At 38.6% G+C, this 14,756-nt stretch overlaps 1 protein-coding gene across 1 annotated transcript in view; it reads right to left on the reverse strand.

Annotated features, from left to right (window-relative positions):
• fndc1 (fibronectin type III domain containing 1) overlaps positions 1-14,756 on the reverse strand; it is a 181,549-nt gene that overhangs the window by 144,141 nt on the left and 22,652 nt on the right. The window lies entirely within an intron of this gene.

The raw sequence follows: 14,756 nt of genomic DNA on the forward strand, positions 1-14,756 counted from the left end.
GTGTCTAAACCAAATAAATAGACTGTCCCACATGAATAAATATGTGTAATATATAAATATAATGTTTCGGAGAGCAGGAAGAGCATATTTTTGTAAGTTTTACAGCACTCGTTTTTTGAGAAAAACATCTGCTATCACACAGCGTCATGTCCTGTTTTACAAAACAAATAAAAACATAAAAGCCAATATGATGATGATATTTATTGCATTTGAAACTGACATGAATATTCTGGAACTGTTGAAATTTATAATATAACCATTTTTATCCACTGCAGCCATTATGCTTATTTTTTAATTATTTTATTATTATGCTTATTTCAAACTAGTCAATGCATTCAAAGCAGTGGTATATAAAAGTATAACATTTTAAAATATTTTCATTTTTGTGTATTTTGGCAAAATTTTGGAAAAGTCCTCAAATTTCAGGATCAAAGAATGATGTTTAGTGTATTTTTACTACTGTTGAATGTCAAAACGGGTCAAAATTAACCCAAATAGTACGTAAGGGTTAAAGGTCCTTGTGAGCTTTAAGCCAAGTTATAAAGTTGTTACCTCATCCAAAACAGACCTGGAGTTATTTTTTGTTTCATTTGCACAAGTTTGAGTAAATCCTTTATTATTAGTCGGTCTAAATCTCCAAAGCTCAAAATGCTCTGTTCCAACTTTTGTTCCGTGGACAGAGTTAATCCAGGGCTGAAAATATCCAAATGATTCTAGTGAAGGTGTATGGAGTTTAAAAACACAGTGGAGAACTCCCTGTATTACCACATGACATCACAAGGAGTCAAGACCTTGTCAAGACCGCACTAATCAAGACCAAGACCAAGTCCACGGCCCGAGACCAAATTAAGACCGTTTTTGTAATTTCCTACTTTCATTTATATTTTACAGATATTTTGGCACATATATATCAATATTTTTATAAATCTATCTCCATTTAATCTGATTAATGTTCATTTAAGATTAAAATAGGCCAAGGAAACTGTGCTGCACACTTTTTTGGACCCTGACCCTGAGAACTCCTTTTTTAATCCAACTTCCTCTGGCACTTGACAGAAAACAACTTCAAAGTGAATCAAGTGGATTTTTTCAAGTTCATAACATTTACAGTTACATTCAATTAAAGGTTTTGCAGTGATGTTGAGCAGCGTCTGCACATTTACCGGCCGTAATGAAATTTTATCACACTGGTTGGGTGTCAGACCTCGAGTCCGAGACAAGACCGAGACCAAGCGCCATCAAGACTGAGAAAAGCCAAGACCAAGCGCCATCGAGACCGAGAAAAGACCGAGACCAAGTGTCATCGAGACCAAGACAAGAACGAGACCAAGTGTCATCGAGACTGAGGCAAGACCGAGACCAAGCACCATCAAGACTGAGAAAAGACCGAGACCAAGTGTCATCGAGACCAAGACAAGACCGAGACCAAGCACCATCAAGACTGAGAAAAGACCGAGACCAAGTGTCATCGAGACCGAGACAAGACCGAGACCAAGCACCATCAAGACTGAGAAAAGACCGAGACCAAGCACCATCAAGACTGAGAAAAGACCGAGACCAAGTGTCATCGAGACCAAGACAAGACCGAGACCAAGCGCCATTGAGACTGAGACAAGATTGAGTCCAAGTGCTGTCAAGACTGAGACAAGACCGAGACCAAGTCCCATTAGGTCGAGACAAGACCGAGACCAAGCGCCATCAAGACCGAAACAAGATCAAGCGCCATCAAGACCGAAACAAGATCAAGAGCCATCAAGACCGAAATAAGACCGTAACCAAGCTCCATTCAGACCGAGACAAGACCAAGACCAAGTGTCATCGAGATCGAGACAAGACCGAGACCGAGTGCCATCCAGACCAAGACAAGACCAAGACCAAGCTCCATTCAGACCGAGACAAGACCAAGACCAAGTGTCATCGAGATCGAGACAAGACCGAGACCGAGTGCCATCCAGACCAAGACAAGACCAAGACCAAGCTCCATTCAGACCGAGGCAAGACCGAGACCAAGCGCTGTCAAAACCGAGACAAGACCAAGACCAGATCCCATTAGGCCGAAACAAGACCGAGACCAAGCGCTGTTAAGACCGAGACAAGACCGAGTCCAAGTGCTGTCAAGACCAAGACCAAGTCCCATTAGACCGAGACAAGACCGAGACCAAGCGCCATCAAGACCAAAACAAGACTGAGTCCAAACGGAGTCAAGTCCAAGACGAGACCAAGACTGTAAAAAAACGGTCTTGAGGCCGGTCTCAAGACCAAAACCGGTCTCATGTACTGTGACACTATCATAAGGTGCAGTGTTTTCTGTTTAAGAGAAGAACTCAGCCTAATTATGCAAGTTTGTGTGTTAAACATGTGTGAATGAAACAAAACACACCTCCAGGTCTGTTTGTGATGAGGAAACAACATTATAACATAGAAAATCAGAAAACAGAGTAATAACGGCCCTTTAACCATGAGTGAGGAACAAGTTTGAGGGAAAAGTGTAGCCCAAGGCCGATATTTGGTTCAGACTCACCAATTGCTGCACAAAACATTATTTTAACAGCCTCTGCGATGCCAGGGGGAGGTGTGTGTGACCTCGGGGGAACATGTTTTTTTTTTTTGCTGTACTAGAATAAAGTGTAATTGCACATCCACTACAGTAGTTGGCAGTGACGCTCTCACTGTCAGAGCGTGCACAGAGAGGATAAGTGCTATAGTGTTGGGGTTTTTTACATCGAGCAAAAGTACACACAACTGCAGAGAACAAACTGTACATAAAGTGTATGTAGCACTTGGCTTCACTGTAACTACAGCACACATATCTGATCTTTTGGCATGCGACTTCAGTGTGAACGCCCAAAGTGCATTCATCCACCTACACGTTATCAACAAGCCACAAATGTCACTATTCTGCGCTGAAGTAGGTGAAAATTGTTAATGAACTCCGTGTCACTGAAGCGAAGCACATCACCACTCACCACTCTTGGCTCCGTCTCCACATCCACACGTTCGTTTCAACGGACGTCGCTGCCGCTGCCCCACAAAACACCACGACCAAAAACCTCGTCCTTCTCCTTCTCAATCTCCTCCTTAAAACAAGTAAGTTGTTCATGTTCTGGAACTTTAAAATCTCCAGGATGCTCGATGCTGCGTCCATGTTTGGACAACTTCTGTAAACACAGAGCACGCTCACTGCGGCTGATTGTCGTGTCTCCAGTGTCACATGTGGGACACTTTCGGGCCGTTTAATGTTCACACTGGAGACACATACAAGACGCATTTAATTGGAAATGTGAACGACCTCGCAAAAACATCGGATTTCACAAAAAAATCGGAATTGAGCGTTAAACCCTGCAGTCTGAACGTAGCCTTTGTCCCATCTGCTGCTATGACATTACATCATTTCACATAAATTACTGTCTCTGGGATAGTGTCAGGCGGTTGTTTCTTCAGATTTCTCTCCACGCTATTTCTCACGCTTTGAAAATGGCCGAGAATCAAACCTTCGTGGCATAGTTTCAGGTACTTGGATTCCCACGACTCTTAGCAAACAATATTCCTGACTGGATGAAAGTGAGTGACCCGTGTAGTAGTTCCTTTGATAGTTGTTACCTGAAAAAATGCTTCACCAAATGCTTAAATTATAAAACATTTAAAAACCTTATAAACATTTTAGTGCTTGTACAGTTTTGCTTGTGTGTGTCAGGACGTGTACTGCCTCTTTTGTAGTTCTTCAGTGAAGTGTTGTGGCTCAATGCAGTCATGTTTCACAAACATCGAATGAACTTCAAAAATGACAGCTTCGTCATGCTTTGACTTCCAGTGTTCAAGTGAATGTCCAAAGTGAAGTCTGTGAAACTCAATGATTAACAATTAAGCAACACAGTTAACATGTTTATGGCAACATTGAAAATTAACATTCAGAATCCAGACCCACATGCGCTTTGAGGTCCGAGGGTCAGTTACAGCTCATGGCGCCTAAAACGAGACTTAAAACCAGGGGGACAGGGTCTTTTCTGTGGTCGGCTCCAAACTCTGGAACGCTCTGCCCCTCCACGTACGAACAGCAACCCAAAGTGAACAGTTTTAATTTGTTTACTTCATTTTTTTATTTTATTTTTTTCTTTTCTTTGTTATTTTTATTTTTATTTTTTTATGATTTTATTTTGATTTTATTTATTATTATTATTATTATTATTTTTTTTATTTTTTTAAGAGTTAAACTGTCTTACATTGCTATGTGAAGCACTTTGGGAACTGTTTTGTTTATAAAATGTGCTATACAAATAAACTTGGCCTGGATTGGATATCGTATCGTCAAAAGTCTCACAATAATATCGTGAACTGTCACAATATATTGAATTACAAGTTGCTTTGCTTAAATGCATCGTTTTATAGTAGCAATTAACACCAAAATATTGTCAAGGTATTTTAAAAGCAAAGTCTCGTCTATTATTATATCAGCCTCTCCAAAATATCGCAATAAATATGGTACCGTGAGATTTGGATATCGTTACATCCCTAAAGTTTCTTATTACTAACATGGAAATCAGAGGGATATTCTTTGCTGCAGAGGTACATTCTTTGTCGTCAGTTTTGTCGTAGAGCCACAAAATCTGTTACACACATTTGTTACGCGAAGACAAACAAAAATATTAGTGCTATTAGTCAAGAGCTACGAGTCAACATTTTTGCAGACGATGTATTCGCCGTCAGGGTTATTTTGAGTTGCACGGTCGTATTTTGAGAAGTGCTTCAAAAGACACATTTGACATCTGTTTATTCTGCAACAGTTGAACACAGTAACAAAAACTCCACTACTGATTCACTTCCTGTGTGAAAGACCCTGATGTTTGGTCCCAGTCTGTCCCTTTTGTCCTTGTTGGACCAGGACTTGGATCAGTTTCATCTGTTAGACAATAATACACTTTTAGAGACAGAACCAAGAGGACAGCGGACAGAGGATACACTCAGATTTGGTCCTGTGGAGAAGAAAAGAGACTTTTCTTTCGTTTTTGGCAAATCGCAGGATGAAATCTCAAAGGTAAATAGTGTTATATATTTGTTATGGTTAAATATTGCATAAATGTTTGAGTGTAAATGAGTTCATTTATGCCACGTGTTTGTGTCATGACTGTAGCTTCTAATTGTAGTTTTGCTGATGTTGTTGGGGCTGGGCGTGAGGAGCGGATCTGGTTGTGCTGCTGCGTAAACTTTGCGTTTGGCTGAGCGTTGTGTTCTGATTGTGATAACCAAACAGTGCAAGTGTAGGACAAGTGACTGATGAAATATAAGACAAATTTATTTATTTATTTAAATTCATTCAAGATATAGTTCAGCCAATAGTGACCAAAATGATTGTCTGTCTCTGGCATTCATTATTATTGTTGTAGTACTCGAGACCTAGCCAGGCTAGCACCATCTAGTGCCTCCACTCAATTCCATTTCTCTCCAACGACTAGGACAGGAATCAAAATACACTAGACCACAGGTGACAAACATAAGACCTGGGGGCCAGATCTGGCCCTCCAAGACCTTTAATGTGGCCCTTGGGTGATTTTCTACTAAAATATTTTAATTATATTTTCTATTAAAATATTGTTAATTTTCTGTGGTGTTTATCACAGCAGCGTCTCCAGCGTCTCTGTACGTGGCCCCTCCCACCAGAGCAGCAGCACTGAAGACTTGTCTCTTTCCAAACGCTCTTAAAGGACGACGATCGTTTTTGACTGTTGACCGTGACACCCTCATCAGAAAAATGTCCAACATGAGAAAAGTGGAGCTGAGTGCAGGATTTTCCAAGAAAAATGGACTTATTCCTGTTTGCATACAAGTTCATGTTAAAACATTGTGTTGAAATTGAATTTTTCTTAAAGTTTCAGGTTGTTCATAATATTATAATATTATAATAAGAAAGAATTAATCAATTAAAAAAGATTTCTGTAATAGATTTGCGTTTCTCTGCACAAATATTTGAACTTATTGTTATTTTTGTGGTTTATATGACATGAGTTTTCTGATCCAGCCCCTTTGGGATCAAAGTAGGTTATATACGGCCCCCGGACCAAAATGAGTCTGACACCCCTGCACTAGATGGTTCGTAAAAACGCCGGAAGTGCAAGTTCAGGCACAAGCCAATCAGCAAAGAGACATATATTTTGTGTTGCAACTATTCGATGATTTAAAGCCGGAACAAAGAGAATGTTCAGTGAATTTTATCAAGGGGAAAGACGTTATTGTCCTTCTTCCTATGGGATTTGGGAAAAGCTTAATATACCAGTTAGCCCCATTAGCGGCGCATTACATACGTCACGACCAATTAGCAGTGATTGGTTAAATTAAAAAACTACCAGCCGACCGTTGAGAGAACAAATACTAATACTGTGAGGTCAGACAGTTTCTACGAAGTGAAACCGGCTGATAAATCAGGCTTCCCGAGACCGGCCTCGACTGCTTTTTTTACAGTCTTGGTCTTGTCTCGGCCTCAAGAGATCTTGGTCTTGTCTCGGACTTGAGGTCTGACACTCAACGGGTGCGAGCATATTTCGTTAAGGCTGGTAAATGAGCAGAGGCTGTTAAAAATCACTATAAAAACCAGTAAGATAATGTAACTGTAAATGTTATGAACTGGAAAAAACTCACTTGATTAACTTTGAAGCAGTTTTCTGTAAAGTGCCAGTGGAAATGGGATTAAAGAATGGGCTCTCAAACTGTGGGTGAGGGTCCAAAAAAGATGCACAGAGAATTTAAGTGCAGTGCAATTTGCTTGGCTTATTTTATACCTAAATTAATCAGAGATAATGGAGATAAATTTATAAAAACATTGATATAAATGTGCCAAAATAACTGTAAAATACAAATAAATGTATGAAATGACAAAGATGGTCTCGGTTTGGTCAATGTCACAGCAAAACTTGTAACTGAATGTAACTGTAAATGTTATGAACTTGAAAAAATCCACTTGATTCACGTTGAAGTTGCTTTCTGTAAAGTGCCAGAGGAAGTTGGATTAAAGAAGGAGTTCTCAGGGTCAGGGTCCAAAAAAGTGTGCAACACGGTTTGCTTGGCCTATTTTAAGCTTAAATGAACATTAATCAGATCAAATGGGGATAGATTTATAAAAATATTGATATAAATGTGCCAAATTATCTGTAAAATATAAATAAAAGTAGGAAATGACAAAGATGGGATTGATTTGGTTTCGATGGGCTGTGGTCTCAGTCTTGTCTCAGTCTCGACCTTTAAAAGCCTTGGTTTTGTCTCGGTCTCGACCCTCAGAGGTCTTGGTCTTGTCCTAGTCTTGGGACCATGTGGTCTCAGACTGGTCTTGGTCTCGCTTTGTCTTGACTATAACACTAGTTTTTACACAGGTATTACAGCCTGCGTGTTATAATAGGGCCCGGTCAAGCAGAAGTAAACACAAGGCCAAAAATTCAAGTTAATGCATCTGATATAAAAATGTATTGAACAGATACATATGTACTCTAGTTTATGAAACTGTTGACCTTTTTTCTGTACCATTTTTGGTTCTAAAGTTACATACGTTTTAAACAGACCATGTATGAAACATGGAACAAAAATTATTTCACAAATTTCAAAGACCTGAAAATCATGTAAATAAATGGATGTATTTCATCATATCTTGTGTTATTCCATCTTTGAACTGTTGATGAAGGTACATGATTAAAAAAAAAAGAAATGTATTTAAAATGATAAAAATTTGCTTGGAAGGACTGACATATTTTATAGAAATAGTTTCCTTTCATTTTGAAGTAATATTAAAGTATTCGGAAGAAAAAAGTTGACAAATTATGTAAAATCCTGCACCTTCTACTTGTTTGCACAATTTTCCCTCCGTTACTTTTCCCTCCGTTACCATGACATTTCTTAATAAAAAATCTCATGACTCAAAAAGTAAGAGGTTTTTCAACCTAATCTTGTACCATATGGTAGAAAACTATATGAAGCAAATATTCAAACCAGTTTGTTAAGGATATGTAAGTGAGAACCAAGAGTTATCACTGTTTGGATTTATTGCCCAAAAAGTGCTGCATATTTCATTCCCTCCATTACTGACATGAGTTTTTAAAATTTTTTGTCAACAACTTGAAAGAATATCACAGGTTTAACTTGACCCTGTTGGAGTGTAACTCTTTCCTACATTCTGATACTTTACTTATTTCAATAGTCCCTCTAGTTTCTGAATAAGAGACATTTGAATGTAAAAAATCTGCCCCTGTTTCCCTCCGTTACTGCTTGACTGGACACAATACTAAATATACCCTATACATAATACATCTATCTATAATATATATGTATAATTTTGGCCTGGGTGAGAGTGCTGGTCTCATGTGGGCCCAGACTACAGAGATAGTGCTGCTATCACTTATCCCCGATCCCTGAGTCCCTCCTCTGCTCTGCTCTGGCACTAAACCCAGCTCTTTTAAAAGGGTTATCAAAGTCAGATGAGAAGGAACCACCCTGCTCTTAGCCAGTGCGAGCCATCTGTGCTGACAGCTGGAGAAGTACTGTCTAGTCAGATGATGCAATACAGATCTCCAGTGGCAACATAATAAAACTATGAATTCTAGACGCAGCTAATACTAAACCCAATACTAAAGAGAGGATGGAAGTAGCAGCAGTAAGAGGCACAACTAATAATAATGAATATTGTACTTTCTACAACTGGACCAGGACTGGACCAGAACTAAACCAGGACTGAACCAGGACTGAACCAGGACTGAACCAGGACTCGACCAGGTCTAAAGCAGGACTAAACCAGGACTTAACCAGGACTAAACCAGTGTCATTAGCATAAATATATACACACCGAAACCGCCGAGCCGATCGCCAAGACTACACCAGGACTGGACCCAGACTGGACCAGAACTAAACCAGGACTGGACCAGAACTAAACCAGGACTGGACCAGGACTTCACCATGACTGGACCAGGTCCAAACCGGGACTTAACCAGGTATAAACCAGGACTTAACCAGGTCTAAACCAGGACTTAACCAGGTCTAAACCAGGTTTAAACCAGGACTAAACAAGGACTAAACCAGGTCTAAACCAGGTCTAAACCAGGTCTAAACCAGGATTAAACCAGGACTTAACCAGGTCTAAACCATGACTAAACAAGGACTAAACCAGGACTAAACCAGGTCTAAACCAGGACTAAACCAGGTCTAAACCAGGTCTAAACCAGGTCTAAACCAGGATTAAACCAGGACTTAACCAGGTCTAAACCACGACTAAACAAAACCAAGGACTAAAAGGTCTAACCAGGACTAAACCAGTCTAAACCAGGACTTAACCAGGTCTCTAAACAGGTCTAACCAGGAAACCAGGACTTAACCAGGTCTAAACCAGACTAAACCAGGACTAAAAGGTCTAAACCAGGTCTAAACCAGGACTAAACCAGGACTAAAGGTCTAAACCAGGAGGTTAAACCAGGTCTAAACCAGGTCTAAAACCAGGACTAAACAAGGACTAAACCAGGTCTAAACCAGCATTAAACCAGGACTAAACCAGGACTAAACCAGGAGTGCAGAGCAATGTTTTTTTTTTTTTGTAATAAATACACTAAAGTCTCTCTCTCCGCCTGGTCCATCGTTCCAGGAAAAGACCGGGAAATGCCACTTGTTTCCAGGGCGACGGACGACCTGGACGCGCGTCATGTATTTTTTTTCTCCCGTTCGTCGTTCATTTGATTCACGTGACGCGCCCGTGTGTCGTCACCGCCCGCCCGCCAAACTCCAGAACGTTAAACCCCGCCCGTTTCAGCAGCTGTTTTCAGGACTCTGCTGAACTTTGCCACGACAGTAACGCATATAACTAGCATGCTAACCACACACCGCCTGATTACCGGACAATAAAACGCTTAATAACAAGACGCAGAAAAACCACAGCAGACTTATTCTGACCTCGAGAGCTGGAAAAAAAAAAAGATATTGTTTCATTCAAAAGTTTTCCTAGACTTCACACAAAAGACTTGAGCGTTAAGTGGGGAAATTCCTAATGATAATAAAAGTAAAATGTGTAAATCCAGGCTGGGAGCGCTGCCTTCAGACTCCCTCGCTCACACGTCTGTCTCGGCGGGGCCCACACAGCTGAGCGCGAGTCTCTCCGGGACGAAACCAGACCTGACAGCCCTGATTCAGACCCTCCGCCTCCGAGACCTCTGATTTCATTTTTCAACATCTGCGAATTCTATAAAACCGTGGAAACCTTTTTAAGCGGCGGCGCGTTTGTGTTTGACATCAACCCTTTGTTACTTCATTACGGCTGGGGGGAAAAGTGCACATTTAGACCCATACCAGACAAGTATTGATCCGTATTAAAAGGTCACGCAAAAACCACGGCACGATTAAGGCAACAAAACAAAAACAAAAGCGGATTTGCCTTTGACTAGTCGTCCCCTTGGAATTCTTGGAGTTTTATCTGCGTTCTGTGTATTTGTTTAAAGTTTTGATCGATTTACCCACAATAGTCCCCGGTTTTGAGCCCTGTGTCCCCAACAGATTTATCAAAAGAAAGTGATTTATCCCAGTTTTATACAAGAAACGTCCCTGGTGTCCCTATTTTTGACCAATTTGATCCCTGCCGACAGTAAAGAGAGTCATAAATTGCCGTTTGTTTTGGAAAAGCTGCTTAAAAATAACAAAAACAACAAAGAAAATGTGACTATTTTGACTCACATTAGCGCCAAGTGCAGAACAATTTTCCTTAATTACACACTCATTTCACAATTTTATTATTACCAAACGCCACAAATCAGGGGTGTTGCAGTTTGTTATTTTGAAAATATGTTCACCCTAGAACAGACATGTCAAACTCAGGCCTGGGGGTCAAATTTGGCCCACGATATAATTATATTTGGCCCACGAGATCATATCAGCTATGTATTAGAGCTGCCCACCGGCTACAGATCAACTATAGAGACATTATTTATTGAAAATGTGTTATTATTTTATATTTTTCTTGTCCTGGATTCAATGTTTAAGCAAAATTATTATTAAACATTTATTTTAATGAGAAAAGGTTTAACATTACATATCTCAAAAGAAGAGAAAACATGCAGATGTTGTTGAAATTTTTCAATAAATATTTAGTTTGGCCCATGAATTAATCCCAGTTTTTAATTTTGGCCTCTGTGAATTTGAGTTTGACACCCCTGCACTAGTTTGAGAACTTCATAAATGCAAAAGGGAATCAGATGTGTGTGACTGCAAACCTCCGTTCAAACTGTTTCCCTTCCCAACGGAATTGAAAAATAGTGAAAAGCGAAGGCGACGAAAAAGGAAACCTCTGACTGCCTAAATCATCCCGAGTTTGCAGTGAACATTTTGTATCTGGAGCGACAACAAAGCAAGATCCTGTTTGTTAAGTCGAGAGGAGCAGAAGACAAACAGACTGAGCTGCACTTTCTTGTTCTTGTGGTTTTACAGCAACATCACGTCTTGGTCTCTTTGCAGTGGAAGGTGTTTCTTTGTAAACAGTTGGTGCCTTTTGTTTTGGTGTTGACGTTTTAAATTCGTAACCGAGGTAGAGTGAGGGATCAGGATTTTGCTTTGATGTCGCTCCACATACAAAACGTTCTCTGCAAACTCAGGATGATTTAGGAAGTCAAAGATTTCCTTTTTCGTCCTTCCCGTGGATCAATCCTGCCCATCGCCTTCACCTTTCACTATTTTTCAATTCCTTTGGGAAGAGAAACAGTTTGAACAGAGGTTTGCAGTCACACACATCTGATTTCCTTTTGCATTTATGGAGTTCGCAAACAAATTTCTCGAGCCGTTTTCCGCTGTTAGGATCCAACAACCACACAATTACAATGTCCGAATCCCAAAACTAAAATATGACAATATCAGAATGAGAAACAAAAGCGATATGGTTCAAAAGACTTGAAAAGATCGGCTTTGTCAATAGACGCATCCCACTGGGAAAACAAACATGGCGGTTTGATGCTCACTTTTTCGGAAAATCCTTCCCAGTATGAATTGCGCAATGACCGGAAGTCCTAGATTCTTGATGCGTCTATAAAGGACACCCTCAGCTCTTTTACAGATAGAACTAATAATAAACTAATTCTGAAAATGCACGATTCATTCGGAATAATATCTACAAAACATGACAAAAACAACTTCTGTCCCAGTGGTCAATTTATATTTTATGTTAGACAATCTTCTACACATTTAAAAGTCAAATCTGAAACATTTTGACCACATTAACTAGTAAATTTGTAATGATTAAGCAGCCTGTATCTGATCATACACAAGTTTACAAATCGGCAAATATTATTCAAACAATAGTCCAGAAATAAACATTTACAATTTGGTCATAAACAAAGATTACTGAATATTAATTTGTTTATCTTTGGTTATTTCTTTCTGGTTTTCTAGGCTCCACAGACTTAAAATAATCATATTTAGTTAGTTAGCATGCTAGCGGCTAGTGGCTAACAGCTAACAGCATTATACTTGCACAAAACGTATTAAAAGTCAGATTAAAACTACCACTTTCATTAGATTTTATGTTTGTTATTCATAATGACTCAAAATACATAAAATATATATGAAATTTGGGCTGAAACCTCCTTTTTAGACCAAAACTACTGTATTGTAAAACAGAGCAAGGATGGAACAGCTACCTTCCAAAGTCGCTGACTGTGATTGGTCAATGCAAATTTATTCTGTGTTCTGATTGGTTCTGTCAGATAGAACATTATAACATCAGCTGAATCTTCAAAATCGCATCTGTTTTTACTCATAAAATCTTCAAAAAAGCTCCAAACGCTACAAAATTTGGATATATTGTACAGTGGGCCCCCAGGAGCAAGAAAATATGAATAACTAAACTAACAGATTTAAGATCATCATTAGGGATGGATTAATAATGACACTGGTATCAAATATCAGCTTCAATCCAGTAAATTTTGGATCCGTATTCGTTTCTGGATACCGATACTGGATGTATTGAGATTATTTACTAATAATTTATTAACTTAAATTATAATTTTTGAATGCATAAATGGATGTTAATACATAGAATATGCACAGAGAACATGAATACATAGATATAACACAAAAAGTAAATATTTCTTTTCTATAATAATAAGTGAAAATAAATGTCACGCAGATTTTACTTGTGTGCAAAAAGGGAGCGGGAGGAAGTAAATACTTATTTAACCCCACAACTTTTTTCTACTGTCCCAAATTAACAAAGGACATATAGACTTCTCATTTTCATTATTAACGTTATTATTATATTTGTTTTAAATTAAATTATCATTACTATTTTACTTAGTCTCCATCTGATCTTAGCTCTCCATTTTTATTTTTACTATAACCTTTAGGAGCTTTATGTTTATGTTTTATGTTTAAATTGTTGTATATATGGATGAAACAACGGGGTGGGGTTGGAGTTGCTTTTAATTTTAATTATTGTAATTTTTCTGTTGCATGTGATGCACTTTGAATGAAATGTACAAATGTGGGCCCGGTCAAGCAGAAGTAAACAGCAAGGCCAAAAATTCAAGTTAATGCATCTGATATAAAAATGTATTGAACAGATACATATGTACTCTAGTTTATGAAACTGTTGACCTTTTTTCTGTACCATTTTTGGTTCTAAAGTTACATATGTTTTAAACAGACCATGTATGAAACATGGAACAAAAATTATTTCCCAAATTTCAAAGACCTGCAAATCATGTAAATAAATGGATGTATTTCATCATATCTTGTATTATTTGCTTGAAAAAATTTGCTTGGAAGGACTGACATATTTTATAGAAATAGTTTCCTTTCATTTTGAAGTAATATTAAAGTATTCGGAAGAAAAAAGCAACTAATTATGTAAAATCCTGCACCTTCTACTTGTTTGCACAATTTTCCCTCTGTTACTTTTCCCTCCGTTACCATGACCTTTCTTAATAAAAAATCTCATTACTCAAAAAGTAAGAGGTTTTTCAACCTAATCTTGTACCATATGGTAGAAAACTATATGAAGCAAATATTCAAACCAGTTTGTTAAGGATATGTAAGTGAGAACCAAGAGTTATCACTGTTTGGATTTATTGCCCAAAAAGTGCTGCATATTTCATTCCCTCCGTTACCGACATGAGTTTTTAAATTTTTTGTCAACAACTTGAAAGAATATCACAGGTTTAACTTGACCCTGTTGGAGTGTAACTCTTTCCTACATTCTGATACTTTACTTATTTCAATAGTCCCTCTAGTTTCTGAATAAGAGACATTTGAATGTAAAAAATCTGCCCCTGTTTCCCTCCGTTACCACTTGACCGGACCCATGTATGAAAAGTGCTATACAAATAAAGTTTAACTGATTTGACTGATTGATTTACTGATTGACACTGGCCTCATGTTTGAACTTTTATTCACACAAAGTTATTCTGTAGTTACTTGCAGGACAAACAACAGTTACATAACACAGTTGGATCGATTTTGTAAGTAGTTTTCAATTCTATTTTCGCTAAACTGAAAAAGCTGGATCGGTGCATCCCTGGTGATTCACTCTCAGATTCACGGCCTTTGTCACGACCCAGGCTCAACCCGCTGACTTCTTGAGCAACATAATTATAACTTTAAGCGTGTTGTTTACTTAGAATTAACAATAATCACTACAAGACAGCAACAGTCAGCCGAACACATGAAACTATGCTAAACATTATTAAACTCTTAGACTCTTGTGAGCTTTAAGGCATGTTATAACGTTGTGACCTCATCAAAAACAGACCCGGAGCTGT

This window comes from Boleophthalmus pectinirostris, unplaced genomic scaffold (genome assembly GCF_026225935.1).
Source record: "Boleophthalmus pectinirostris isolate CB_2022bp ecotype Guang Dong unplaced genomic scaffold, ASM2622593v1 HiC_scaffold_13, whole genome shotgun sequence".
Lineage (NCBI taxonomy): Eukaryota > Metazoa > Chordata > Actinopteri > Gobiiformes > Gobiidae > Boleophthalmus > Boleophthalmus pectinirostris.